The sequence below is a fragment of the Blastomyces gilchristii genome (assembly GCF_000003855.2).
Source record: "Blastomyces gilchristii SLH14081 genomic scaffold supercont1.26, whole genome shotgun sequence".
NCBI lineage: Eukaryota > Fungi > Ascomycota > Eurotiomycetes > Onygenales > Ajellomycetaceae > Blastomyces > Blastomyces gilchristii.
The window spans coordinates 368,925-384,704 of NW_003101656.1; positions in this window are offsets into that span (position 1 = coordinate 368,925).

The following is a 15,780-nucleotide window of genomic DNA, read 5'->3' on the forward strand; positions in this document are numbered from 1 at the left end:
AATAAAGACTATAATATAAGTATAAGAGAAGAAGAAGATCTTTTCTTAATAAAATACTTATACTTATTTACAATAGTCTTATTAATAAAATAGTTAAAATAATAATATACTCTATTTATTTATAAGAGACACAGTTCTTTGAAGTAAATATAGTGAAAATTATTTATAAGTAATAACTATAAAAATAAAGAATAAATTTTAATCTTATTACAGTTATAAACTTAGTTACTAAAATAAATAAGTTCTCTAAATTCAGAAATAATTACAGTTATATTAAAATGAAAATTATTATCAAGCTCTTAAGACTGAAAGACTATAATATTTAATACTGTGAAATTGAATTAAAAGTAGTTTTAATTAACATGTCTTATATTCTTACAGGTAAAGAGCTTTTCTTAGATACTTAGCTTATAAGTGATAATTTAAAGATTTGATAATATAAAAAACGCTAATTATAAAAGTATATATAAAACTTAATAAAAACAAAGCTGTAAATATTTATTCAAGTACAACTGAACTAAGTTAATAATTATAATATTATTAAGATAAGATACTCTGTTATATTATAATAAGTAGTTGAATTGAAATATTAAATACACTGAGTAGATCTTTAATTTAAATTATATAAAAAGATTATTATTATAATAATTATTAATTATAATAATAATATTATACTATATATAAAGTACTGATATATAATAAGAAATGATATTAACATGTATAACTGATTAATACTTAAAGACTTACTCACTTAATAATTTATTCATTATCTGAAGACTTATATATTAACATTTTTTCAAAGCTATCTTAAGAATTTATATTTAGAAATTTCAAAGATATCTATTTCTAAGATTAATCTTAATAATCTTATTAATAATCTCATCTACTACAAGATAGTTATCAGATTAAATAATAATAAAAAGAGAATATAAGTGAAAAAAGCTGAAAAGAAAGCTGAAACGAAAAAGAAAAACAAAAATAATAATAATAATACTAATAGAGTAGAACTCACTGAAGCAGACAAGGTTATTTTATTCACTACTTTATTATAAATGTACTTAATTCTTTAAAGAAGAAACTGTTAATAGATTCATTAAAAAGCTCTAGATTCTACGGGCATTTTAACCTTATTACTAACTGTATACTCCGTGTGATAATAAAGTTATTCAGTCAAATATGAATCAGATATTGTTTAAAACTTCAGTGTAAAATTATACTCTGTTCATTTTCATCATATCACAACTCTGAGTCAAATTATTATATAAATTATACAATGAAAAGATCTAATTATATGTATTAATCTTCTTAATTTTAAAAGATTTTTAATTGGTAATTGTGAAGATATTTGAAGAGTAATTTTATAAAAACTCTATGTATCTTTAATATTTTAAAAGATTAAAAATAAGTCTTACTTATATATTACTCTTCTTAATCTGACTTATTTTCAGTATAAAAATACAAAATGATATTTTAGTAATAATATTATATATATAATTAACAGATATATCTGAAGTGTTCTCTCTGTAAAAACTCTGTCTGTCTTTAATGTATTAAGATATTAATACTAAGTCTCACTCATGTATTACTTCATTCAATCTAATCTATCTTCAGTAGAAAGATATAAAAAGATACCTCAGCAATAGTATTCAATACATAATTAGTAGATAACTATAAAATCAGTATATCTTAAGATCTGACTGAGCCTTTAGTCCCTGCATAGTGAGATATATTAAATCTAGTTTTAATATCTTAATATTCAATAGATTCTGTAAGGGATTGAGAACAGCAATACTAGATTTCTATTAAATTTAAGAATTAACTCTATATTAATATAATCATTGATGTGGTGGGCTGCGCCTGGTTAATCATATAGACTACTTCATTACACTTCATAGATTCCGCGAGAAGCTCCGATTCTCGGCCATTCTCAATCGCCAATCCTCGGCCGCTATGAACGCGTATAAATTCTCCTGTCTAAAAGCTTCATCATGTACATCACTACATACATGTATAAATATTCACTTCAATCACTGATTCTCATACTTTCTCTTTTCTTTTCTTCTTTAACATTTTTCACTTTATTATATAAGATCTATAAATATCACACTGATCTATTCAGTGTAGACCTCTTATACTTGAAAAATGTTTATTATCTTCTTATTGAAAACAATTATTCACACTCATTATCTTCTCATTAGAAATGATTATCTATTAAGAAGATATCTGAACATGTAATAATATATAAGAAATAGAAAATAATTAAATAGTTAAGTGAACACTAAGTTCTTAGATAGAAGCTTGCTCTGTGATTCGGAAGAATGTATAATCACTGAATAATAACGCGGCTGCTTTTGAACTTGTCTATGAATGTAAAGAGGCTATAGCAGTCATCAATTAATTTAGCATACTGTATATAAGAAGTCAGTGTACATCTGTAATTATATACTGACTCAAGCAACCTTTGAATCACATCTGATAGCATGTCTAAAAATTGATAAGAAGCACAGACTTCTTCAGAGTGTGATAATTTCATCTATGAAGTGATTTGTAGTTATCATGTCAGTGTGGTTCTAAAAACACCTCAAAAAATAGTGTATGAAGAGCAGTGAGTGAAAGAGTATTCAATTAATACTGCTTTACTTATTGAGGAAAAACTTCACATTCAGATGAATGCCACATATGAAAACAGATAAGGTATGAGAAAGAAGATGAGAGTGATGAATCAGATTCAAAGAATACTACTTTCTACTCAGAAGAATAAAAGAGAAGTGGTCATTATCAGAGTTATACAATGATAATAGAAATCATAGAACAATATAGCAATATAATAATAGACATTGTATAATCAATGAGAAATCACTGAAATGAATATCTTCTCTAGTTAATATGAATAACAACACTCTTCTCTGCTATCTGAACTGAAAGATATGTAGAATCTTTTAGAGAGTTTACTCAAAGCAGTAAGAAAAGCAGTCAAGATTATCAAACTGAAATCAAATCTCTGTATGTGTACAAGGATTCTAAATGAGATTAAGACCTTGTATACACAGTGGCAGACTGAGGTGAAAGTTAAACAACAAATAACATTCACTGCAGATTAAGTATTTACAATGAAGAGCTTTATCAATGCAATCATCATCATTAATAAGAATAGAGAAAACCAGGTCTTAGATCTGTAGTGAGAGATTGAATGTTTACACAGATAGTTAATTACACTGAATCTGAAGATCTTATCATGATTATTCACAATCTTTTCAGAAGTGTATACATCATCAGAGACTGCTGTGCAGAATGAGAATCTGAATATAAGATATATTAAGCTAAAAGATCTGCTGAAATCACTAAGCTTCAATAAAGACTGAAAAAATGATGCTGTAATCAGCTGACTAAGTCAGATGTAATTATATTATCAGATTGAACATGAACTTACAGACAGATAGTTAACAGAATTTCAATAAGTCTTAAGATCTACTGTGTTTCTATACAGAAAAGTGAAGTCATTGTAAATAACTGATGAAAAGATGAATCTCACAGACTTGAAATAATACTTATTTTCATAAACATGAAATGAATTTTTCAAATGAATCTTGCACCACTTTGAGAAAGTGAATATATGAGATAAGTATTATGAATACTTCACTGAGTGTAGACAAGTAAGTAATCTTATATCATACTTCACATACTTCAGCTTACACTATCTTATATTGAATGAAGAGCTTTCAACATCTTTCTATTTATAGATCTTCATTCATGATCTTATACTCAAGATGAGAGTGAAATGAAAATGCTTAATCTTACAATCAGACACAGTGAAGGAAGCATATAATATTCTTATTATATAGAAATAACTAAGTTAATTATAATAGAAAATACTGTAATTGAGTATATCTTAATGAAGAACAGATAATTAGACTTCTATAATACAAGCTACACACTGAGATATAATGAATCTAAATCTGAATGTCATTACTAAAGTGCTGAATTCTCTGAAAAAGAAATTATCTGAGTGAAAATCTTAATATTATAAGCATCAAGCGTGCTTCAACTGCAGATGCCAGAATTATGATATAAAGAATTGCATACAGCATGCACAGTTAAGAGAAGTAAGAGAGTTAAAAAACTAGCAGAATCAGTGAGCTCAGAGACACTCACTGATATTCTATGAAAAGTCTTTAAAGTGAAAGAGATGTCTGTATTAGATGACTCTCTGAATTCTGCAAATACTAAGAGAAAGCAGGCTTCTAACTGAGATGCAGGTGAGAATGAAGCAGACACTCATCTCAATATCTTAAGATCTGAAATATTAATGTATAACAGACACTTGAGTAAGAATTAAGTGATAGCTGTAAAAGTATTAGCAGACATAGAAGCTTCTATATAATATATTAATGATTATATAATCTGAAGACTGAAAGAGATTCACTGAGTGAAGAATTTCTGATGTATAAGATTATCTGATAACTGATATTTAATATTATTTACAAGAGTAAGAGTTCTCTTGCACTTCAGAGAATGATCTTGCTATATTTAAGCATGAGAGCTGCAGAACATGAAATATGACCTTATTCTCAGACTTAATTGATTTCAAAGATTCACTTCACAGATTCAATGATGTACATGTCATATGTGATTAATTAATAGAAAGAAAACAGTTCATATAATTCTATCAACTGATATGAGAAGAATATTTCATGTCTCTGATATGAAAGAGCTAAATCTGCTTACACATTAATAAGTAAAGAGAATGATTTATAAGATCTTATCTGAAAGCATTCTGTATGTCATACAGAATCTGAAAGCAGAGAAAACTAAGATAAAGAGTATATGAGAGAAAAAGTGTATAAAGAAGCTTCTGAAGAAGTATAAAAAGATCTTCTGAACAGATCTTTCATCAGAATTGTCACTGAAATGAGAATTTACACATGAGATTGACATGAGAAATGTAAAATCAGTCAATCAGAATGCATACTCTCTGTCAGAAACACATCTCAAAGAACAGAAGTATCAGATCACAGACCTTCTAGAATATAATCTCATATAACTCTTATTAAGTGCATGAGACTTTCTAGTTCTATTCATGCAAAAGGAAGATGAAGAGTGATGAATATGTATCAAGTATCAAGCACTTAATAAGCTTACAATCAAGAATAAATATTCACTGTCATAGATTCAACAACAGTTGAATATAGTTGAAAATACCTGATATCTATTGAAGATTGATCTTCTCTGAGAATACTGACAGATTCATGTAGATAAACTATCAGTCTCACAAATGATATTTAATATACAATGAAGAAAGTTCAAATTTCTGATAATATCATTCAGTCTGATAAATACATCTGTCATCTTTTAAATAATGATGAATACAATTCTTTATAAACAGAATGAAATCTCATATCTTATATATCTTAATAACATTCTAGTCTTTTCAAACTTATATAATGAATATCTGAGATATCTTGATAAAGTGCTTATAACTCTGACAGAGTATAAGCTCTATATTAAATTAATAAAGTATATGTTTGAAATGAAAGAGTTGAAGTTCATAGAACATATAGTGAGTGATGACTGTATATATCTTATCTCAGAGAAATTGAATGTCATAGTAAATTAATCATAACTAAGAAATGTACATCATGTACAACAGTTTCTTAAGTTGATCTCATATTACTGCAGATTTATCAAGAATTTCACATGAATATCTGCATCTCTCTCAGATCTCTTAAGAGAAATAAATGCGAATCTGTGAAAGAAGAAGTTTCATTCAATTATCTGAAATACTGTGTGTGAGAAGGCTTTTCTCACACTGAGAGAACATGTAATAACATTCTCAGTGCTTATTTAACTAGATTATAATAAACCTTTCTACATTAAGATAGACACATTCAAATGAGCTATTGAAGACACTCTTCTACAGATGAGTAAGAATGACAAGCTACACTCAGTGATGTATAATGATAGAAAACTATCAGATACTAAGCTCAATTACTCAGTATATAAAAAGAAATTACTAGCAATCAAATACACACTGATGTTATAAGATAGATATATCAACAACAGTTATACAATAATGATAATCATGAATTATAAAAGTCTTATCTATTTACAATTGATGATGAAACCTTTTAAATGCTTAGCATGTTGAATCTCAGAGTTTTAAGTGTATAATCTTCATATTAAATACTGAAAGAGATCAGATACTGTGATATCTAATACAATCAGTCACAGACTCAATTTCATGAGAAAGGGTTCTGTGAATCAGATATAAGAATAGTTTGTATTAAATATACTGAGAGAATGTAAGAAATCAGAATAAGTGAATACAATGATCTCTTAATTGAAGAATGACAAGATATTGAATAATAAGTATCTTATAAAAGTAGTAGAAGAGATACTTCTGATCTTCAAGCAGAGAAAGTTGAAAAATGATGTTATACTTTATTATAATCTAGAATATATAGAAGCTCTCTATCTAGAACATTCATTTAAATATAACTTAATAACTCACATACATAAGGAATTCAGTCACTTAGAAAGCTCTGAACTCATGAGTGTACTCAAATCAAGAGTGTACTGACTAAGCATGACTAAGAACATTCAGATGTATACTCATGAGTGTCTGAATTACCAGGTTGTAAAAGAATCAAAGAAAGAGTTGAAATGTGAGAAAGTGCAATATCAGATAAAATATACAATATAACTGTTCAAATAATGAAAGATAAATCTTATAGACATACTATCATGAACATCAAATGAAAATCAATGAATAATCACTACTATTGATTACACTGCTGACTGATCAGTTGTGAAAGCAGTTTTAGAGATGACAGAGAAGATGATAATGAAGTTTCTATATAATAAGATCTATATTAACTATGAAATACTATGTGAGATTTTAACTGATAATAGTGTAAATCTTATAGAAGAAGTAATGAGGCATTTCATAAGCCAGTTATATATAAGATATTATAAAACAACATCATATCATTCACAGATAAATGAAAAGATAAAACACTTGAATGAAATCTTAAGCAATATGTTGATGAAATATCTAGTGAGCAAGCTGATGCAATTATGAGATAAACATCTTAGTCAGACACTATTAGTCATGTGAATTTGATACTATGCAGTCTTCAAGTATTCATCATTCTACCTGTTGTATGAATTGCATCCGCACATTCTGAAGAATGTTTTGAAAGAGATGAGAGAGAAAACAGCAGTTACAGATGCAATAGTCACAGATACAGAATCAAGATTGAAAGAGATCAGCCATGCATGTACAAAAGTTAACAAGTTACTTCTGAATTGAGCAATTCAATCAAAAAGAATACAAGACTCACTAGTTAAGAAATCAAGTCTTAAGAGGAGAATGTGAGTTCTTGTATATAATAAGAGTTCTGAGAAGTTTCAATCTAGATGATTTGAGCTCTATAAAATACTTAAATCACATTCTCTGAGAATATACACATTGAAGAAATCAAAGAGATAAGTCTTATACAACTTGATAAATAATTCATATCTTATAAAGATAAAGATACAAGATCTAAGTGAATTATAATCATTTACAGCACTATTATCAGTGTTGAAAAAGAAGAAACTTATAATTGAAAAGTCTTGTTGTGGTTCGGAAGAACGTACGACCGTCGGATAATAACGCGGCCGCTTCTGAACTTGCTTACAAGTGTAAAGAGAGTCATAGCAGCCACTAATTAATTGAGTATATGATATTACAATATATAAGAAGCAGGTGTATGCCTGTAATTATATGCTGGCTTAAGCAACCTTTGAATCACATCTGATAGCATGTCTAAAACTGGTGAGAAGTGCAGGCTTCTTCAGAGCATGATAATTCTGTCTATGAAGTGATTTATAGTTATCATGCCAGTGTGGTTCTAGAACATCTCAAAAGATAGCATACAAAGAGCAGTAAGTGAAAGAGCATTTGATTGATGCTGCTTTGCTTGTAGAGGGAAAACTTCAAACTCAGACAAATGCCATGTATGATATGTGAATAGATGAGATGTGAGAAAAGAAATAAAAGTAATGAATGAGATTCAAAGAAGTCTGCTCCCTACTTAAAAGAAGAATAAAAGAGAAGAATAATCATCATCAGAGTTATATGATAATAATAGAAATCATATAACAATATAGCAATATAACAATAGACATTGTATAATCAATGAGAAATCATCAAAATGAATACCTTCTCTAGTTAATATGAACAACACCTGTCTCTGCTATCTGAACTGGAAGACATGCAGAACCTCTTAGAGGGTTTACTTGAAGTAGTAAGAAAAGTGACTGAAATCACTGAACTGAAATTGAAGCTCTGTATATATACAAGGATTCTAAATGAGATTGAGGCCTTGTGTACATAGTGGCAGGCTAAGATGAAGGCTAAACAACAATTGACATTCACTGCAGATTAAGCATTCACTATAAAGAGCTTCACTAATGCAATTATCATCATCAATAAGAATAGAGAAAACCAGATCTTAGACCTGCAGCAGAAGATTGAATGTTTACATAGATAGATGACTATACTGAACCTGAAGGTCTTATCATGATCATTTATAATCTCTTCAGAAGTGTACACATCATTGAAGACTGCTGTGCAGAATGAGAATCTGAGCATGAAATACATCAAGTCAGAAGATCTGTCAGAGCTATTAAGCTTCAATGATGACTGAAAAAATAATACTGCAATCAGCTGACTAAGTCAGATATAATTATATTATCAGATTAAATGTGAACTCACAGATAGACAGTCAATGAAATTTCAACAAGTCTTAAGATCTGCTGTGTTTCTATATAAAAAAGTGAAGTTATTATAAATGACTGATGAAAAGATGAATCTCACAGACTCAGAGTAATATCTATTCTTATAAACATAGAATGAGTTTTTCAAATGAATCTTACACAACTTTGAGAAAGTGAATGCATGAGATAAGTGTTATAAATACTTCACTGAGTGTAGATAAGTGAGTAATCTTATATTGTACTTCACACACTTCAGTTTATACTATCTTATATTGAATGAAGAGCTTCTAATATCTTTCTATTTACAGATATTTATTCATGATCTTATATCTGAGTTGAGAGTGAAATGAAAATGCTTAACCTTGTAATCAGATACAGTGAAAGAAGTATATAACATTCTCATTGTATAGAAACAAGTGAGTCAATTGTAACAGAAAATACTGTAATTGAGTATATCTCAGCAGAGAACAGATAATCAGACTTCTACAACACAAGTCACACATCTGAATATAATGAATCTAGATCTGAATATTATTACTAAAGTACTGAATTCTCTGAAAAAGAAATTCTCTGAGTGAAAATCTTGATATCATGAGTATTGAGCTTGCTTTAACTGCAGATGTCAAAATCATGATACAAAAGATTGCACTCAGTGTGTGCAGTTAAGAGAAGTAAGAAAGTTAAAAAACTAGCAGGATCAGTGAGCTCAGAGACACTCACTGATATTCTATGAAAAGTCTTCAAAGTGAAAGAGATGCTCATGTTAGATAATTCTCTGAATTCTGTGAATGTCAAGAGAAAGCAGGCTTCTGACTGAGGTGCAGGTGAGAATGAAGTGAATGCTCATCTCAATGCCTTGAGGCCTGAAATATTAATGTATAAGAGACACTTGAATAAGAATTGAGAGATGACTGTAAAAGTGTTAACAGATATAGATGCTTCTACACAATATATTGATAATTATATAATTTAAAGACTGAAAGAGGTCTACTGAGTGAAGAATCCTCAATATATAAGATTATCTAATAACTGATATTTGATATCATCTGTAAGAGTAAGAGTTTCCTTGCACTTCAGAGAATGATCTTGCTATATTTGAGTGTGAGAGCTGCAGAACATGAAATATGATCTTATTCTTGAACTTAATTGATTTCAAAGGTTCAATTCACAGATTTAATGATGTATATATCATATGCAGTTAACTGATAGAAAGAAAATAGTTCATATAATTCTATCAACTGATATGAGAAGAACATTTCATATCTCTGATATAGAAGAGTTAAATCTGTTTATGTATTAATAAGTAAAGAGAACAATTTGTAAGACCTTATCTGAAAGCATTCTGTATATCATATGAGATCTGAAAGTGAAGAAAATCAAGATAAAGAATATATAGAAGGACAAGTGTATGAAGAAGCTTTTAAAGAAGTATGAGAAGATCTTCTAAACAGATCTTTCACTGAAATTATCACTGAAATGAGAATTTGTACATGAGATTGACACAGAGGATGCAAAACCACTCAATCAGAATGTATACTCTCTGTCACAAACACATCTTGAAGAACAGAAGTGTGAGATCACAGATCTTCTAGAATATAATCTTATATAATTCTCATCAAGTATGTGAGACTTTTCAGTTCTATTCATGAAAAAGACAGGTGAGAAGTGACAGATGTGTATTGATTATTAAGCACTTAATAAGCTTACAATTAAGAATAAATATTCACTGCTATGAATTCAACAATAGTTGAATACAGTTGAAAACACCTGATATCTATCAATGATCAATCTTCTCTCAGAATACTAGCAGATTCATGTAGATAAACTGTCAGTCTCATAAACTGTGTTTAATATATAATGAGAGAAGTTTGAATTCCTGACAATATTATTTAATTTAACAAATGTGTCTGTCATCTTTCAAATGATGATGAATATGATTCTTTATAAATAGAATGAAATCTTATATCTTGTATATCTTAATAACATTCTAGTCTTTTTAAACTCATATAATGAATATCTGAAGCATCTCAATAAAGTGTTTACAACTCTGACAGAGTATAAGCTCTATGTCAAATCAATCAAGTGTGTGTTTGAAATGAAAGAGTTGAAGTTTGTAGAATATGTAGTGAGTGATAACTGTATATATCTCATTCTGAAGAAATTGAATGTCATAGTGAATTGACTGTAACTGAGAAATGTATATCATGTATAACAGTTTCTTAAGTTAATCTCATATTATCACAGATTCATCAAGGATTTTGCATGAATATCTGTATTACTCTCAGATCTCTTAAGAGAAATGAATGTAAATCTGTGAAAGAAGAAGTTTCATTCAATCATCTGAAATATCACATGTGAAGAGGCTTTTCTCACACTGAGAGAATGTATAATAACATTTTCAGTGCTTATTCAATCAGATTGTCATAAACCTTTCTATATTAAGACAGATGCATTTGAATGAGCTATCAGAGATACTCTTCTACAGATGAGTAAGAATGACAAGCTGCACTCAGTGATGTATAATGATAGAAAACTATCAGGCGCTGAGCTCAATTACTCAGTGTATGAAAAGAAATTGCTAGTAATTCAGCATGTGCTGGTATTATGAAATAGATATATTGATAATAAGTATATGACAACAGTGATCACAGATCACAAAAGCCTTGTCTATCTATAATTGATGATAAAATCTTTCAAATGCTTAGTATGTTGAATCTCAGAGTTCTAAGTATATAATCTTTATATTAAATACTGAAAGAGATCAGATGCTGTGATATCTGATGCAATCAGTTGCAGACCTGATTTCATGAATGAGAGTTCTGCAAATCAGATACAAGTGATGTTTGTGTTAAATATACTGAGCAAATACAAGGAATCAGAATGAGTGAATATTATAATCTCTTGCTTAGAGAATAGCAAGATATCAGATAACAAGTGTCTCATAAGAGTAGTAGAAGAGATGCTTCTGAACTTCAAGCTGAGAAAATTGAAAAATGATGTTATGTTTTATCCTAATCTAGAATATGTAGAAGCTCTCTATCTAGAATCTTTATTTAGACATGACTTAGTGACTCACATGCACAAGGAATTCAGTCAGTTAGAAAATCTTGAACTCATGAGTGTACTCAAATCAAGAGTATACTGATCAAGCATGGCTGAGAACATTCAGATGTATACTCATGAGTGTCTGAATTGCCAGATTGTGAAAGAATCTAAGAAAGAGTTAGAATGTGAGAAAGTACAATATTAGATAAAGTGTATGATATAACTGTTTAAATAATGAGAAGTAAACTGCATAGATATATTATCACAGACACTAAATGAAAATTGATGAATAATCACTGCTATTGATTATGCTACTGACTGGCCAGTCATGAAAGCAGTTTCAGAGATAACAGAGAAGATGATAACAAAGTTTCTATATAATGAGATTTATATCAACTATGAAATACTGTGTGAAATTCTAACTGATAATGATGTAAATCTTGTGAGAGAAGTGATGAGACATTTCATGAGCTAGTTACAGACAAGACATTGTAGAACAACACTATATTATTTATGAATAAATGAGAAGATGAAACACTTGAATGGAATCTTGAATAACATGCTGACAAAATATCTAGTGAGTAAGTCTATGAGACTATGAGATGAATATCTTGAGCAGGCATTATTGATCACATGAGTTCAACAGCATGCAGTCTTCAAGTGTTCATCATTCTACCTGTTATATGAATTGCATCCGCGCATCCCGGAGAATGCTTTGAAAAAGGTGAGAAAGAAAACAGCAGTTGCAGATACAACAGTTGTGAATGCAACAGTTATGGATATGAAATTAAGATTGAAAGAGATCAGTCATGCATGTGTAAAAGTTAATAAGTTACTTCTAAACTGAGCAATTCAATTGAAAAGAATATGAGACTCACTAGTTAAGAAATTGAGTCTCAAGATAAAAATGTGAGTTCTTGTACATAATGAGGATTCTGAGAAGTTTTAATCTAGATAATTTAAGTCATATAAAATACTCAAATCACATTCTCTGAGAACATATGCATTAAAAGAATCAGAGAGACAGATCTTACACAACTTAATAAATAATTCATAACTTATGAAAGCAAAGATACAAGACTTGAGTAGATTATAATTATTCACAGTACTATCATCAGTGTTGAAAAAGAAGAGACTTATAATTGAAAAGTCTCATAAGGTAAGAGAAATCATAGATACTTATAAATCAGATGATCTCACTTATTTCAATCTTTTCATGATTATAAGAAAAGAATGAGAAGTAATGAAGAAATCAGGTGAATATCACACTTCAATAAGTGATGAGACTGTAGTCAGTCATATGATAACACATCACAGATAGTGAGTGCAATACAGTAAAAAGCAGTCTCAAAGCAACAGACTTGCATATGAGTCAGATCACAGAAGAAAAAGAAATTCAGAGTTGAATTTGACTGTTTATATCAGTTCAATTGCAGAGATTACAGAGAACAAACTATCTGAAACATCTGTGAATATGTGAGATCAAGTCATCTCAACCTCTGAGAATGCTCAGAGATCAGATGAGATTAGTTTTAATGAGCTGTTCACTGTAGTGATCTAAGTGAGTGAAGAGAGACAGTATAATGTATGAGACAGAATCATAAAAGATGAAAGCTGCTGAACCTAGTCACTGAATACTGTACTATATACAGATTGTGTAAGAGTAGTGACTAGTAGATAAAGAAAAAGTGTAAGAAAAGAAAAGAGATAATGAATTAGTCATCAACTGTAAGAGTCAGCTGTAAAAGATAAATGTTATTATACACATCTCATTCATTTTCATATGTCACATATTGAATCTATTTTCAATGCCACATCACCTGAAAAACATCAAAAATAAAGGAAATCTTAAAACTTGAGATCTGTAAGAAATTCAAGAGCTGCAAGCTGCTCTTACAATAATATTATACATGTCTCTGATTCCTCTACTGCTCTATGTACAACATTAATATCATTTATCACAAGATTGACTGAAATGCCAATATAGGAATGTGTATATGTATGTGTAGAAAAATTGAAGGAGAGTGCAGGACCCGTAGAACCAGAAGTCAGAGCAGGGAAGACAGAGGCAGAAGAAACAGAAGAAGAAGATACAGAACTGAATGAATGACAGTGAGAGTCACTCAGTGCTGAATACTTATAATTCAGTGTGTACACAATCTTCTCTGCAGAGAAGGAAGAGAAAGTAATAAGAGAAGCTTGAGAGTGAAAGAGAGTAGTCTCAGTGATATTATTATCTTCAATTAGAATGATCTCTGACATTGAAGCAACTAAGAATCATTGTTAGTATATGAAAATTGTAAAATCAGAAATGAGAACAGTTACTGAATGAACACTCACTGATCTTAGAGTTGTATATGCAATTACAACATGCACAAGACTTCTCAGAAAGAGAGAGAGAGACATGAGAGAATACAGAAAACAGAATACAGCATATGAACAGCTCATTCTTACAACAACATCTCAGACAAGATATATAAGCCTCACATCTGTGAGTGTAAAAAAGTATAACATCTGTATTTCTGTTTCTGAAAACACAGATATTCTTCACCTGCACTATGAAGTCAGATGATAAATGTCAAAGAATAGACTGATACAGATTGATTATTATGAAGATATTCATTAGAGTGAATATATCTGCAATATTAAATTTAACAGTTATGAAAAGTTTCTTAATATCTGTGAATATCATGACTTCATACATAGTAAAACTCATAATGATTTTCTCTAAAAACAGAAAAATCAGTGTTAGAAAGAAAAGATGAAAAGAAAAAGACTTATGATCTTGATACTGTTGAGAAGAGAAGTGATTCTCTGATATAAATAAATAATTTCTTTATTATGAATATTTAAAATAAATGTAATAATCAGTGTCTGTGACTGAGCTTTAGATAGTTGTATTGTACACAGTCTTTGTATAATAAATTGTTCTAGAAGTTAATAAGAAAGATGAGAGTGTATATACTGATAAACATGATTTATTAAGCCTATACAACATCTCCTTGAAACAGGAAGAGCTGATAACAAAAGCAGAGACAGTAAAACCAGAAGTAGTAGAAGTGAGAATTACAGAAACAGAGGTAGCAGAAGTGAGAGAATCAGATACAGAGATAAGTATAGAAGATTGAGAAGCAGCAGAGAAAGAAACAGAGAAAGAAGCAGTAGAGAAAGAAGTGACAGAAGAAGTAAGAAGAGATATGAAAGACCTGATCACACATGACACAGACAATTTCTTTATTATTACATTCTTCAAGTTCTCAATCAATGATTCAATATTGAGTTCACTATCATTGACAGATGCAAATCTGTCAACATGTGAAGATTCTATATGAATAAAAACAAATATATCAGCATCTGCATTCATGTAAAATCATGTCAGAAAACACAATCAGAAACTCACTGAGAAGAAAAAAACAGTCAAGAGTATACAAGAAGAAAGAGAAGATATGTTATTCATAATAATACATTCTGATAATTATTAGAAGATAAACAAGTTCTGATCACATTTCACAATATATTACACTTACTGCTAATGAACTGCTCAGTATGAGTACTACAATGATGCTTGTTGTGGAAATGAGAGGCCATTGCCAGAAACACGTATGATGTGATAGATGAACAGATAGAAAGAGTTGAACAGAAGAAGAGGTAGAAATCTTAGATAATGATGACATTCAATGATGATGATAATGAAGAAGATGATTGAAGAATGAGAAAAGTTAGTGAATAAGAGATGTAATATAGTGAAAGTTTCTTTGTGAGAGCATATATGAGACACTAGCTGAATCAGAGATAGATCATAAGATTACAAACACTAGTAGCACACTAATCTGCATGAAGCTAGAATGAATGTCATGATCACATGAGCATGACTGAATCTGGTGAGAGAGGATGTGATTTGAAAGAACATATAACTGTTGAATAATAACACAGCCGCTTCTGAACTTGCTTACAAGTGTAAAGAGGGTCGTAGAG